At 46.0% G+C, this 13800-nt stretch overlaps 1 protein-coding gene across 1 annotated transcript in view; it reads right to left on the bottom strand.

Moving 5' to 3' along the window:
- Positions 1-13800, bottom strand: part of LOC147701403 (G protein-activated inward rectifier potassium channel 4-like) — a 494489-nt gene that overhangs the window by 430347 nt on the left and 50342 nt on the right. The gene's annotated exons all lie outside the window — the stretch shown is intronic.

Below are 13800 nucleotides of genomic sequence, written 5' to 3'. Positions count from 1 at the left end.
CTCACTTCCTTCTGCCGACAGTGGTTACCGAATTTCAGCCTCATCGTGAAACCGCTGCTTTCCCTACTAGCTAAAGATGTCCCCTTCCCACTCCCTTGGACCCCTGAAAGCCAATCCTCCTTCATAGAACTACGAGATGCCCTTTGTTCAGCCCCCTGTCCTAGGAACTACCCGATTACACAAAGCCCTTCTCCCTCTACACTCACGAAAGGGAGGGACGTGCTTTGTCTGTCTTGACCCAGTCCATTGGCCCAAAGCAACGACCATGCGCTTACTTCTCTGCCACTCTTGACCCAGTAGCCAGAGCATTGCCTGCCTGCCTTCGAGCTGTAGCTGCCGCTGCTATCTCTATCCGACAGAGTGAGGGGATCGTGCTCTCGAATTCCCTAACGGTGTTAGTACCCCATGCGGTTGACACCCTCCTGAACCAGACTAAGACGCAACACCTGACGAGTGCACGACTGACTGGATACGAATTGACTCTGCTTGCACCCCACATCACCCTGAAAAGATGCACCACACTGAACCAGCAACTTTGTTGCCCCTGCCAGAGAAAGATCCCAATGTGCCCCCTGTACATGACTGTGTGACCCTCACGGACGAACAGACCAGGAGTAGGGTCGACCTCAGAGACACAGCTTTTCCTGACCCTGACGGAGAGCTGTGGGTGGACGGCTCTTGCATCAAACTCCCCGATGGCACCACCTCAGCTGCTTATGCGGTCACCACAGCCTGAACTGTAGTAGAGACAGCCCGCATCACACAAAGATCTGCACAGGCAGCAGAACTAATTGCCCTCACACGAGCATGTATCCTGGCAGCAGGAACCACAGCAAACATTTACACCGACAGCCAGTATGCCTTCGGGGTGGTTCACCATTTTGGGCTCCTTTGGAAGGAGAGGGGATTCTTGACCTCGCATGGCACCCCCATCTTGCACGGAGATCTAGTCTCTGCCCTAACTGAAGCAGTCCTTCTTCCCAAGCAACTTGTAGTAATAAAATGCCAAGCACACAAAAGGGTGACGGACATCATTGGACAGGGGAATGCGCTAGCCGACATGATTGCCCGAACCACAGCTGAGAATAGGACGACAACACGCATGTACGTGACCAGGTCACAAGCCGAAAAATGGACAGACGCTAGGGAAACTATTAGGGACATCCAAATGGCCAGCTCGCAACACGAATTGACTGAATGGGCACGGGTGGGACTGAAAGACGATGAAGGCTGCTGGCGAACAAATGACACAAACAAATGGTTGCTACCTGACTCATACCTGATTCCCATACTGACTATGGCACACTCCCCTGCACACATAGGATCAGCCCCCATGATTGAACTTGTCTCGAGAGTTTGGCACAACGACAAAATAACAGACTCCGCCAAACGTCTGGTCCAACAATGCTTGATATGTTTGCAACATAACCCTGGGAAAGGAACTGTACTACCCCAGGGAGGGTTTGGGGTTCCCAATCACCCGTTTGAAGTCCTGCAGATGGACTACATCCAGCTAGAAAGATACCAAGGCCTGAAGTACGTACTTGTTGTGGTGTGCGCATTTAGCAAGTGGGTGGAAGCCTATCCAACCCGTGACAACACTGCCATGGCCACCGCAAAGGTACTACTAAAGGAATTCTTCCCTCGTTACGGCCTTTGTCGAATTTTATGGAGCGACAATGGCCCCCACTTCGTAGCCGAAGTTATCCAACTCATCTTGAAGGGGTTGGGTGTAAAACAGAAGTTCCACGCAGTCTTCCACCCCCAATCTGCTGGACTCGTTGAACGACACAATGCCACTCTGAAACTAAAACTGGCTAAGATAGTGACTACCACAGGACTGAAGTGGCCAGACGCTCTCCCACTGGCATTGCTATCGATGCGTTCCACCCCCACCAAACACCACTTGACACCTTACGAGGTCATTTTCGGCCGACCCATGAGCGCCTGGTCCGCACCAAAACCGACTTCCATTCATGACGTCCCAGACGTCCTAATGTCTGAGTACTTGTATAAATTGACTGAAACACTGTCTGTTATTCACCAACAGGTGCTGCATGCCATCCCTGACGCTTCCAGGGGTCCCGGACACAACCTGCAACCCGGGGATTACATCTTAATCCAACATTTCCAGCGTGCCAAGAGTCTGGAACCCCGGTGGACGGGCCCCTGGCAAGTTCTGATCACCACCCGAACAGCTCTTCGAGTGGAAGGAAAGCGCAATTGGGTGCATGCACACCATTACAAGAAGATCTCCTCGACCCTGACAACGACCGAAGACGTGACCACCCAGGAAGAGCTCCTGAACAAAGACCGACCATCACTGAACTGCTATCCTGATACAGAGACACTTGAAGTAGCAAAATTCCCCGATCCTACTGTGCCGTCCAGAGAAAGGTATAACCTGCGACGAAAGGAGGGAGTTTCGGCTAAGCAGACCATTGACTAAGTCATCATTCTCAGATCGGTGGCCTAACACTACAAAGGCTGTCAGGAGAGAAAGCCAGACGAAGTTTTTGGTTCTGCCCGCTACCGAGCTCCCTTGAAGATGATGGAAGCGCCCGATAAGAAGATGATGGAAGCAACCGGACATCCGAAGATCCGCTACAGAAATCCAAAGACTGACAAGATCCACAGTTCAAAGACCATTGCACTTTTTATTGCCCTCCTCTTTTGCCTCCTCCTTATGACCACCCTCTGGATTGTGGAAGAAAGCACACCCGCTCATGAGACATTCCTGACCACTGCACAGCCTACCACCATGAAGGAACATTATCTGATTTCTCTTTCACCCCAACTCAGAGAAAGGCGAAAGGAGTTTTGGAACAACTCCTTCGTGCAACTGCTGCACCAACACAATCTCGCTACCAACGCCACCAACTGCTGGATCTGTGGTTTGCTACCCCACGCCACTGGACATTCAATACCCTTCATCCCTTCACCCTTCTCAATTCACGGCTCCTGCCTTGCTTGGCTGATTCTCTTGCAAGAGAGCTATAGGGATAATGCCACCTCCAGCAAAACTGTGACACATTTCTTACATGAGGTCTGGCAGAACAAGACGAAGAAAGCTGCTACACACTTCTGCCCACAGACCTCCAACGACTCTATCCACATGTACATCCCCGTCAAAGAACGAATTGAAATGCAGGTGTTTAACAATCCGACCAGACCCACCTTCTCCTACCTCCGGAAACGAACAGCTGCCACCCCGACTGTGGCCCTATCCGTCATCAACATTTACAACAAGGGGTGGTGAGGGACAGAGTCTCTGAATTAAGCAGAAAGCTCTCACCCAGTCAAGAGATCAGGGCTAGATCCAACACCGTTTTTTAGCTCACTGCACCATCCCAGTTTCAGAACCTGGCTGTATGCAAATTAGTCTGTATCCGTCATCAACGTCACAGGCCTTATGTGCATCAAAGGGCTTGGAACACAGCTGGTGGGCCGCAGCGCTTGCCGCATCACCAGAACTTTGGACTCCACTGATCCACCCTCTTTTGTCTCCTCTCCAAACATGTACTTTGTTTGTGGCACAAAGGCCTACACCTGGCTCCCCAAAGGCTGGGGGGGCATCTGTTTTATCTCCTTCATCCTTCCTCTGACCTATGTGGCTACAGCGAATCACCATAGACAGAAACGAGCCAAGGACTTAGAGCAAGCCGACTCCACCGGAGCACAGTTCCTCGATGCAATGAAGGGACTTGTTCCACTCTGGGGCCCGATGGCAAACAGCTGTGCCATCCGACATTTGACCCAGGCAGTCGAGACAACGATGAACATCACAGCTGGCATCCTTGCAAACAATACAGCCGAGCTTCAAGCGGTCCGCCTGGTGGCTCTCCAGAACCGCCTTGTTCTAGATGTGGTTCTAGCGGATCGTGGTGGAGCGTGTCGCATCATTGGGTCCAGCTGCTGTACATATATACCGGACAATTCACCCTCAGTGTACAAAGCCATCGAACATCTCCACAGACTCTCCTCAGAAGTTCACCAGGAGCAAGAAGAATGGCCGCTTGGCGGATGGTTCTGGAGTACTGTTAAGAACTGGGGGTGGAGATTGTTTACGATTATCCTGATTCCTGTCGTTGTAATATGTGGGTTCTGCTTAGGAATCCAATGCCTGCCGCCTCTGTGTTCACTATGTGCAAATTGTATCTGCCCTAAGACTGTGGATGGACTTTGAAAAAGAACGCATGAGAGCATTGTATGATGTTGAGGTTGGGAATCTGATGAAGATAGACATCGATTAGACAAGCTGGCTAGATATGTTGAAAAGGGAGGACTGTTAAAATCTAGTTTGCAGCATCAACATTATCGGCGCCATCTTGTCCCTTTTTAGGCCCATTCGTGCGCGCAAGCGGCAGCCATATTGAATGCCATGGCCTCTCTGCCCACCGCCGATAGCCAACGCGTCTCTCTCTCCTGACCTCGCAGACATCCCCCGCGCGCTGACTGCCCCCGCTCTCACATGCTTGGGCCATAAACCCCTCTTCAGCGCAACCCTGCCTCGGAACCCCATCCTGTTCCCAACTCAACACCTCCCTCCATTCCTTTCATGATCCCGTGTCCTTTGATAAAACCCCCCCTTTTCCTCTGTGCCCGATTGTCCTGCTCATTCCCAGGCCGCCACCTGGCCTTGCAGATGCTGTTTATTGCCCCCATACAGTAGGAAGCTTCCCCCATCAAAGGACCCACGAGCTGATCAAAGCCCCCACCCCATGAGATCCGATCGACCACATGCATTCCAGGAATCGGCGGAATGCCCAGCTGCGCGACAATCGTCACCTGTTGTGACTGGGGTGGGGACTTCTACTGTAAATGTGTGTGGGAACGGGCTTGAAGCGGGTATTCCGAGGATGCCTTTCCGTACTTCAAAGTGTTTGCAAGAATGTGCCACATGCAATAAACTGTAATAAAGACCATAAACCTGTATATAAGAGGCCAGGCCTCAGGGATGCTGCTAGAGCACCTCGAGAAGATACCCTGTTGTCTGAGTTGACGTGTTCTGCTCCGCCGGAATAAAACTTCTGTTTCCTGCCTTCCAGTCTCCAGTGCCTGCCTCTTTGTTTGATAAACTTGAGTGGTATTAGAGGCGGTTAGCGCCGGGCAACTCTGAAAAAGGTTTTTGATCAACTTCGGCCCTACCTTTTTCCACAATACATACATGACTCTGGCAGCGCCAAATCTATACAGAACATATGTGTTCATGGTAATTCCACTGTCTTACTGAGAACACCATACTTGGGTCCTTAACAATCTCCCACACGTAGTCACACCTGTTCTCATGGGTCCCCTAGGAATGATGGGGTGATCTGGCCGGCTTTAGTTGGATACACACCGTACCGTGATTTGGCTAAACAAATCTTGTGCAAACACGAGCCTTATCCCATGTTCTAGTTACTTTATACAGACGCTAAACTCCGTTTTACACACCTTATTGGCTCAACCATCAAGAATTTGCCTGCCTAGCCCAGGTGTCCACAGTGCCTTCAATGAGTCCTGTAATTGTTCATTCAATTATGGGCAAGAGATCCACTAATCATAAGGAAATTCCATTTTTGATAGCTCAAAAAGCAGACTTACTTGAAGCTGCGTTTCCCCTCACGGGACCCCAAGTCAAGCACAGAATTTTGACTATGTGCTTACCCAATGGAATAGTTTCCGGTATTGGAGACTAACATCTGGGGGACAGTGTTTGCCGCTGTGTGCACTATGACGGAGCATTCCCTCGATGTCCATTTTACTGGATGCTTTAAAACAGATTCAGACTAAACACAGAGCAGCTGCTGCCCTTGATTTGGGAATGAAACTAATTGGAAATGTTCCTGTGGTGTCTGCAATGGTTCTACTTAAAGTTAAAGGTGAAGCTGCAGCTCTGGCTATATGCCAGCGATTCACTATGGTGGCACAACTCAACCATGAACATGAGCTGCCTATAATTATTGCTGATATTTATGCCTCCTTAGTACGCAACGCAATCACCTGGGAGCCAGACATACTAAGTCATTGCTTGGAAAATTTAGTCCAGTTAAGCAAGAAAGCAGTCCAGTGAGTTTGTTAAAAAACCATGGGAATAATTGAAACAACCGCAGAAAGGTAAACCTTGTGGGGATTCTCCACCCCTGGAGTCCTGAGAGGTGCTACGATTTTCATGATTGCTCTAAACTCAAGACTCCAGACAGGTATCAGGTTCCTGATAAACGTTCTCCTCGATCCTTTAGGAATCGTCTAAAAAGCAGGATGACAGAGAAGAGCGATCTAAATGTAGACGAGAAGAGTACATGCAGCCAAAGAAGGACACAGAGCGCTCAACAGACATGAAGATAAAAAAAGGAGGAAACACCTCCTCAATATAAAGACCATTTTCAGAAAAAGAAAATAGCGGCTATAACCGCTAAATATGCCACAGGCACTGAGAACCCTCTTCCTGAACAGGAGTTGGGCAGTGACTCATCTTGACAGCGCAGCAGAAGTCACCACAGTGTACCGTAATCTCCAGGAGTTGCTGGTAGCGAAAGCAACTGATACTTATATTACAGTAGAAACCCTAGACAGGCACATTGCCCCTCCAGACAGATTATATGATCTAGATATCCAAATTGAGTGTGACATACAGCGCACCATTAAATCAATGTTCTGGGAAAATATAACCTGGTCTAATGACATCCTTTTGGCGGAGTCTGACTGGCCCCCTCAGTTTGTACAGACATCCCCACAAGGTGAGGATGTGATACTTCCTGCTTTTTCAGCGATTGTTCCCGATCAAGTTCAGCAAGCTTATGCAGCAGAATGGGCTCTTACACCAGCCCCTGCATTATATTGCAACTATGTCGGCTAGGATAAGGACTCTCCTTATGTTGTACTATAAGGGTTCAGCTTGCAAGTGCAACCACAATACCCTATTAAATGGGATGCTAACGCACCTGTTAGAGAAATACTCTCCCAATTGGAGTACCAGGGAGTAATTGAACCCTGTGTCTCTCAAATGAATAATACCCTTTTCCTGTTCAGAAGCCGGATCATTCATATTGTATAGTTTTAGACTAGACATTTAAATAGTCATACACACACATTTGCAATACAAAATACACACAGTATTGCCCTTACAAAAAATATTGTCCGTACAAAATACAACACAACCTTGGATATTTACAGTGTTTTTTCAGTTACAATCTAGCGCTTGAAAAGTGTGATTGGACAGCCTTCTCCCTGCTTGAATTTTAAATGAGATGCAGAGGGCTCCCTACGGGCTATAAGAATAGCTCTGGGTTTTTTGCTGCCCGCATATTGTCAATTCTACATGACATTGACCCTGATGCTTTGTCCTATGTAGATGATATCTACCTTGCGGACAATGACTTGAACCCACATTTGGTCAGAGTAGATCACATTATATTGGGATTTGCTACACTTGGTTATAAGTTCAACTATAAGAAATTTCCCATAGCTTTTTATTTTTCTAGGATATGAACTTACACATGAAGGGAAGAGTCTTGCCCCTAACTTCTGGGAGAAGTGTACACAAATCGCAACCTCCAAATACATGTAAAAAACTGCAAACCTTATTAGAATTCCTTAATTTTGGCAGAACATACACTCCTGATGCACAATGCATGAAAGCACTTCATGAATTAATCCATCCTGATTTTTCCACTTGCTTTTGGAGATCAGAACACACTGACATAATCAGATCATTACCATCTGACTTACGTGCCACATGTCATTTGCATACACATGTAAATACCACAAAGCTAATCATCTGAGTGTTACAGGATGCAATTAGATTTACTTATCCACTTTTAATGAAGGTAAAACAGTGCTGATGACATATCAATCACATTTATATTCCAGTGCGGAAATGAGTTTTACTTCCACTAAAAAATACTGACTGCTGTGCAGATAGCTATATTAACCCCCTCGATGCGGCCGCGATTCCCCTGGTGTGCTGTAAACAGCACGAACAGGGGCGGGCCGTGACGAACCCCAGCCGTCATCAGCACACGAGCACCGTAGTGCATGACGGCTGGGGTTCGTCATCAGCATGGAAGGGGTTAAAGGAGCAGCCACTTGCACAATGAAAACACATTATTGTCGTTACTCCCATGCTAGCCTTGGAGGCAGCCACAAAAAGTAGTGTTTCTAATGCTAAGGCCCTGCATCCTAGATGGATACAGTGGGCAACATCCTTAACAGCTGTTGATGTAGGCTTTGTCTTCGACCCGTCTTTACAGACTCCGCTATTTCTCCAATATAAGCATGTTTATCCCATGCCTACTTTTGTGTTACCGGTAGAAGAGTATAAACACATTGTTTACACTGATGGTTCAGCCCAACCTGCTATAGACAAATACTCAGCTGCATGCACCACTGTTGGAGTGATGTTGGATGAAAATCTCCATCCACAAAAAACTTGCATCCAGTCCCTGAAGGACTGTGCTGTGCAGTTGACTGAATGTAAAGCTTTGCTTCTTGCACTTGAACATATGAATCCCGAATTCCCCACACTTATTGTGTGAGATTCGTATTACTGTGTATGATCCTTTAATGAAATATGCATTACTGGAAACAGAATGGAATGAAAGATTCTAAAGGCAACACAACCAATCCTAAAATGCTTTGAGGAAAAGTGGCAGACATCAAAGACAGGTTGTCATGGCTTACTTATACATACGTCATCAGCGTGTGGGGGCACATGCTGTAGGGAATTCTCTGGCAGATGAAGCTGCCAAGTCTGCGGTTGCGAATGCTTCTGTTGCTGCAATAACTGGTTATAAAATTAGGGTAGATAGTGATATCTTGGCTGCCGCTAATACAAATAAAGAAGGCACATCTTTACCTTGAGGCTATCCTTCTAAATATTTCTGCCACTTGAGTGAACACAATATTCCCTTTGTAACTATTCCAGAGATTTGATTATTTGATATCTAACCAAGATCGCAGGCTAGTTTTAGTGCTGCTTCTGCACATACAGGTGTGGCGGCCACTATTTCGCTGCTACAACAACGTTATTGGTCGCACGGTTTGTACGAACAGGCCCGAACTGCCAGGCCAGGTCCTCCCTGGACAGAAAAAAAGCATCCTGGGACCGGTTTCGGGTTATCACCCCTCAACAGCAAGGCTAGCTTGAATCCAGGGTCATAGCGAGCAAGGGACCCACATCCCAGGAGCAACTTAGGGTGAACATAGCGAACTCAACAAGATGATGGATGGAGTGCTGACACTTTTCAACCACTCACACTCATTCAAGAGATCTGGGTTGAATCCATCACACTTTTATTCACTAGGCCACCCAAGTTTGGACCCAGCCATATAAAAATCAGTCTTGACCCTGCTCCTCATTAGAACAGTCCAGCCTGAACTGCCAGGCCTGGTCCTCCCTGGACCGGAAACAAGCATCTTTGGACCGGTTTAGGGGTATCACCCCTCATCAGCAAGGGTAGCTTGAATCCAGTGGCATAGCAAGCAAGTGACCCAGAGCTGTGACTGGTGGTGAATGTTTGAGAATATTCAGTATTCGTCCATAATTTTTTGTGTTGCAATTTCACCCTAAGTGGGAAGTCTATGCCCAGAAGTGGTCCTGTGCTAGCTATGCCACCGGTTTCAAGCTAACCTGGCTGATGAGAGGTGAAACCCCGACACCGGCCCCAAGATGCTGGTTTCCCGGTCCAGGGACGACATGGCCTGGCAGTTCAGGCTGGACTGTTTCCATAGGGAGCAGACTCAAGGTTGATTTGCATGTGACTGGGTCCAATTGGCACAGCGTGGTGAGTAAACTAATGATGAATTGAACCCGGATCCGCGGGTGAATGTTTGACAATGTTCAGCATTCTGTCCATCATCTTTTTGTGTTGTGTTGTATTTCACCCTAAGTAGGAAGAGCATGCCCGGACGTGGGCTGCATGCTCGCTATGCCACAGGTTTCAAGCTAGCCTGGTTAATGAGGGGTGAAACCCCGAAACCAATCCAGGATGCTTTTTTCCGGTCCAGAGAGAACCTGGCCTGGCAGTTCAGGCTGGACTGTTCCCATGGGTAGCAGGGTCAAGGCTGATTTGCATATTGCTGGGTCCAAACTGGAATGGCATGTTGAGCAAAATAACAATGGAGTAAACCCAGATCTGTGACTGGGGTTGAATGTTTGACAAGGTTCAGCATTCCGTCCATCATCTTTTTGTGTTGCAATATATGTTTGGATAACACTTTCCTCAGTGTTTCTATTCCTGTGGACTGGATTTGTGACCGTTTTTTCTTGCTGATTAATGGCCACTATCTCCCAGAATGTTCTGCTACAGAACTGGTCAACAGGGTGTTTTCTTCACATTCATCTTCACATAAACTAAAGAGAGACTTGTCCTTCATGAATATTTCAGCTGTTCCAGTGACCTAGAGGGTAGTTTGGGAAAAAGTTCCTTTCAATATATTTGGACCTACGCAGATCCTGCCGGTACCATATGTGTTTAGTTTTTCTATGAGTGATGTAATAGTACCTGGGTTACATCCAGATTATTGGGAAGTTGAAACTGTAAACACCATTCTCTCAGAGCTTGAATATTATACTGTTTTTGAGACAGAGGATTTGTACATGAATTCTGCGAATTATGGGGTAATGTTCTGTTATCGTTTCGGACATTATCTGCATCGAGATACTGTCCAGCAACCCATTTATATTACACTCAATGGAAACCCTGTCCCACCCCCTCCACAAGGGAGTTCTAAATCAAAAACAAATGTACCTATTTTTCAGGATATGATACATCAGACCCAACAACATATTACTTAAAACTAGTGCCTACGCCTCCCAAAAAATCTATGCTTACACAAACCAAGCTCATATATACTGCTAAGTTTGTCACACAATTAGCCATTAAATGCTACGACTATTGAAAAGACTCAATTGAAATTAAATCGATTTGGGTACTAAACCTTGGTAAGTTCAGAGATCGATAACCCTGTTCCGAGTTGGTTTAATCCAAACACAAATGATTTTCCTGAATGACACTGTTCAGCAGACCACATGTCTATGATTTGCAAAAAAATAAAGAAATTAAAACACCCACAATTTCCATCTATTGCCCGCTTTGAAAATTGGCAAAATATGATGAATTACACGGACGACCAATTGAATAGTATGTTGCAGAAAGGTACATTTAATTTCCACACTTTCAAATCTTCACGGATGGTTATTCTGGCCAGTAAACACAAATGGTTGTCATGATTGTTTTCTGAATTTCTAACTGGGTTTAAAGCAAGCAGGCCAGATCCCTGGTACTCTCACTGCCAACATTCAGGTATTGTTACCACCGATTCGGTGGGGAAATTGTGTCAACAATGGTTGGAACATTCCACATGGTCTGCAGTTAAGCAACATCTTTCTCTCCTTTCTGAGACAGTGATTTTTCAGATTTATTAGACCCTAAGTCCCCATGGTCTAAAATATTAATTTATGCTACTTCTAATGAAATTTGGAAATTGTCATAAATAAAGGCTGCTCTAAGTTTAAAAACAAATTGATAAAGATAATTTGGATAAAGTGCTTAGTGGTGTTGATAATAGTATTAATACGCTGCCTTCTCATATTTACAATTTGAATAACATTATGTCATCTGTTATTTATATCATGCAAAGTGACATACCAACATTGTATCATGGGCAAAATCAGCTTAGAGCTATTATACAGTTCAGCTGGACATTGCAAATTCCAGTCACCTTTTTGCCCTTTAATTTGACACACAAACAGCTGATTGCAAAAAAGGATGCCAAATGCACAATGTTTCATCTAGAGAAGTTAGGGCAGCTCCCATTTCCAATCGCCAAAACAACTTCTGCTGTGTGTTTAATACATGGCTTAATACCTTTGCCAGTTTCAAAATTTCAATTCAAAGAAATCTGACTGCTGTTTTTCAAACAGAGCAAATCTTATCATACAAGCCAAGACTTGCAGTACTAAAAGCAGAGCCAGAAGAGGCTTGTAGAGAAAACGTTAAGGGATGAACGATCAACGAGCCTGAGATCAACTGATTTTATGGCATGCCACGGAGGCTAACATTATGCACATGTCCTTTATTCCAAGCTCCTTTATGGTCAGCTCACAGCGGCAACAATTGAAGAATATGGAACTTCTACAACATTCTAATAAACTATAAAGTCCCCCCATGCGCAGCCTTTTTCCTTTTTTGTTACTGCTGCTCACAAGGTAAGTACCATATAATTTTCCTCATACTAAATTCAATTTACTATGTGTACCTTTTATCCCCCCTTCCCTGTTGAAAAGGTATTCCTACTTTTATAGTAATCTATACTTTTATAATGTGGGGAGGACATTTCTCTATTTTTCCTTTTATTTTTCCTATTGTAATGTCCCCAAAGGGGTATTTTTTTATTATTTTCTCATATAAGGTGCAGATGCAGGCTTTACTTTTGGGTTTAGGTGCACTCAGCACCCTGTTAGACCTGGTATCATTGGCGCGAGTCTCCCTTCCATTTTTTACTGATGGCCTTCTCTGTTTTTGATATGTTTTGCTGGTTAGATGCTTTGTGCCCTGTGTCACTGCTATTCAGTGCCCCAGTGCAGTGCTCCCTATGTTAAATTGATGTATGGATTAGTGACTCCATGATTGAGTTATTTGATTTACGTATCAGACCCTAGTACAGTGCACTATGTGTGCCCAGGGCGTGTAAATCACTGGTTGCAGCACTGGTTGTGCCACCCACAGAAACAGCTTATAAAGTGTGTCACAGGCCTGCCATTGCAGAGCCTGTGTGCAGCCTGTGACTGCCATGTCGACTTGTCAAGTGCACCCACTTTCCAGTCCCTAAACCTTCCCTTTTCTTCATATCAGACACCTCTATGGTAGGCCCAAGGGCAGGGTGCATTGTAAGGAGAAGGTAGGACATACCCTAGTGTGTGTGGCATGTCCTAATAGTGAATTATAGGCATTTTTGTTTTTCAATATGTCAAGGCTACTTCTTCCCCATAGGCCAGGATGGGCAGTTTGATTATTACATCTTATAATCCTAACGGACTCAGGGAACTAGTTAGAGATTGGAGTTTAATATGCCTGAACTCAGAATGATAAAATACATCTTTTAGTGAAGCTGGGTTTAACGTTCTGTGTTTGAAAATACCACTTTTAGAAAGTAGGTATTTTCTTGCCTAACTATCCGAGCCTGCCTCTACTAGGTTGTGTATTCCTTGTCTGGAGTTTGAGTGACAGGGGCTGGGGGATTCCAAGAGACAGGGTGAGTCAGCACAGTGCTGAATAGATCTGCATCTAGGTGGGTGGGCGGAGTTGCACTTGGGACCTGAATAGGGCTGTGTCTTCCCTTCACAATGCTGGCTGCACCTCATGTGGTGTGTCTAATGTCCCTGGCCTACACTGTGAAAGGAAAGAAGGAGTCTTGTCAACAAAGTGCTCCAGGACTGACCAGAACTTGTTTGGACTAGGCAGAGGCCTCTCTGCCTTCAGAGAACAAAGAGCATTTGAGTATAAATATGGGGACCCAGACCCCAAGACTTTAGATCACTTCTAGGAACTAGAGGAACCTTTTGCCAAGGAGAAGAACCACAGAAGCTGCATGAGTTTGGACTGCCCCTCTGCCAATGTGCTGTTTGCTGGGTTGGCCTGCAGTGGTCTCTTCATTGCCAAGGAAAGGAGAAGGAACTTTTAAAGAACTTTCATCATCTTGCAGAATATTACTCAAAGGGCTTGATTTGAGCTTGCCTCCTGACCGAAGTCTCAGGGATACCAGACTTCACCCCTTGCTGCTTGCCTGGATCTGGAACTTGCTATTCTAGTGGTA

This window comes from Lissotriton vulgaris, chromosome 7, assembly GCF_964263255.1.
Source record: "Lissotriton vulgaris chromosome 7, aLisVul1.2, whole genome shotgun sequence".
In the NCBI taxonomy this organism is placed as follows: Eukaryota; Metazoa; Chordata; class Amphibia; order Caudata; family Salamandridae; genus Lissotriton; species Lissotriton vulgaris.
Note: the sequence above shows the minus strand (reverse complement) of the source record. Positions and strands in the feature narration are given on the sequence as shown.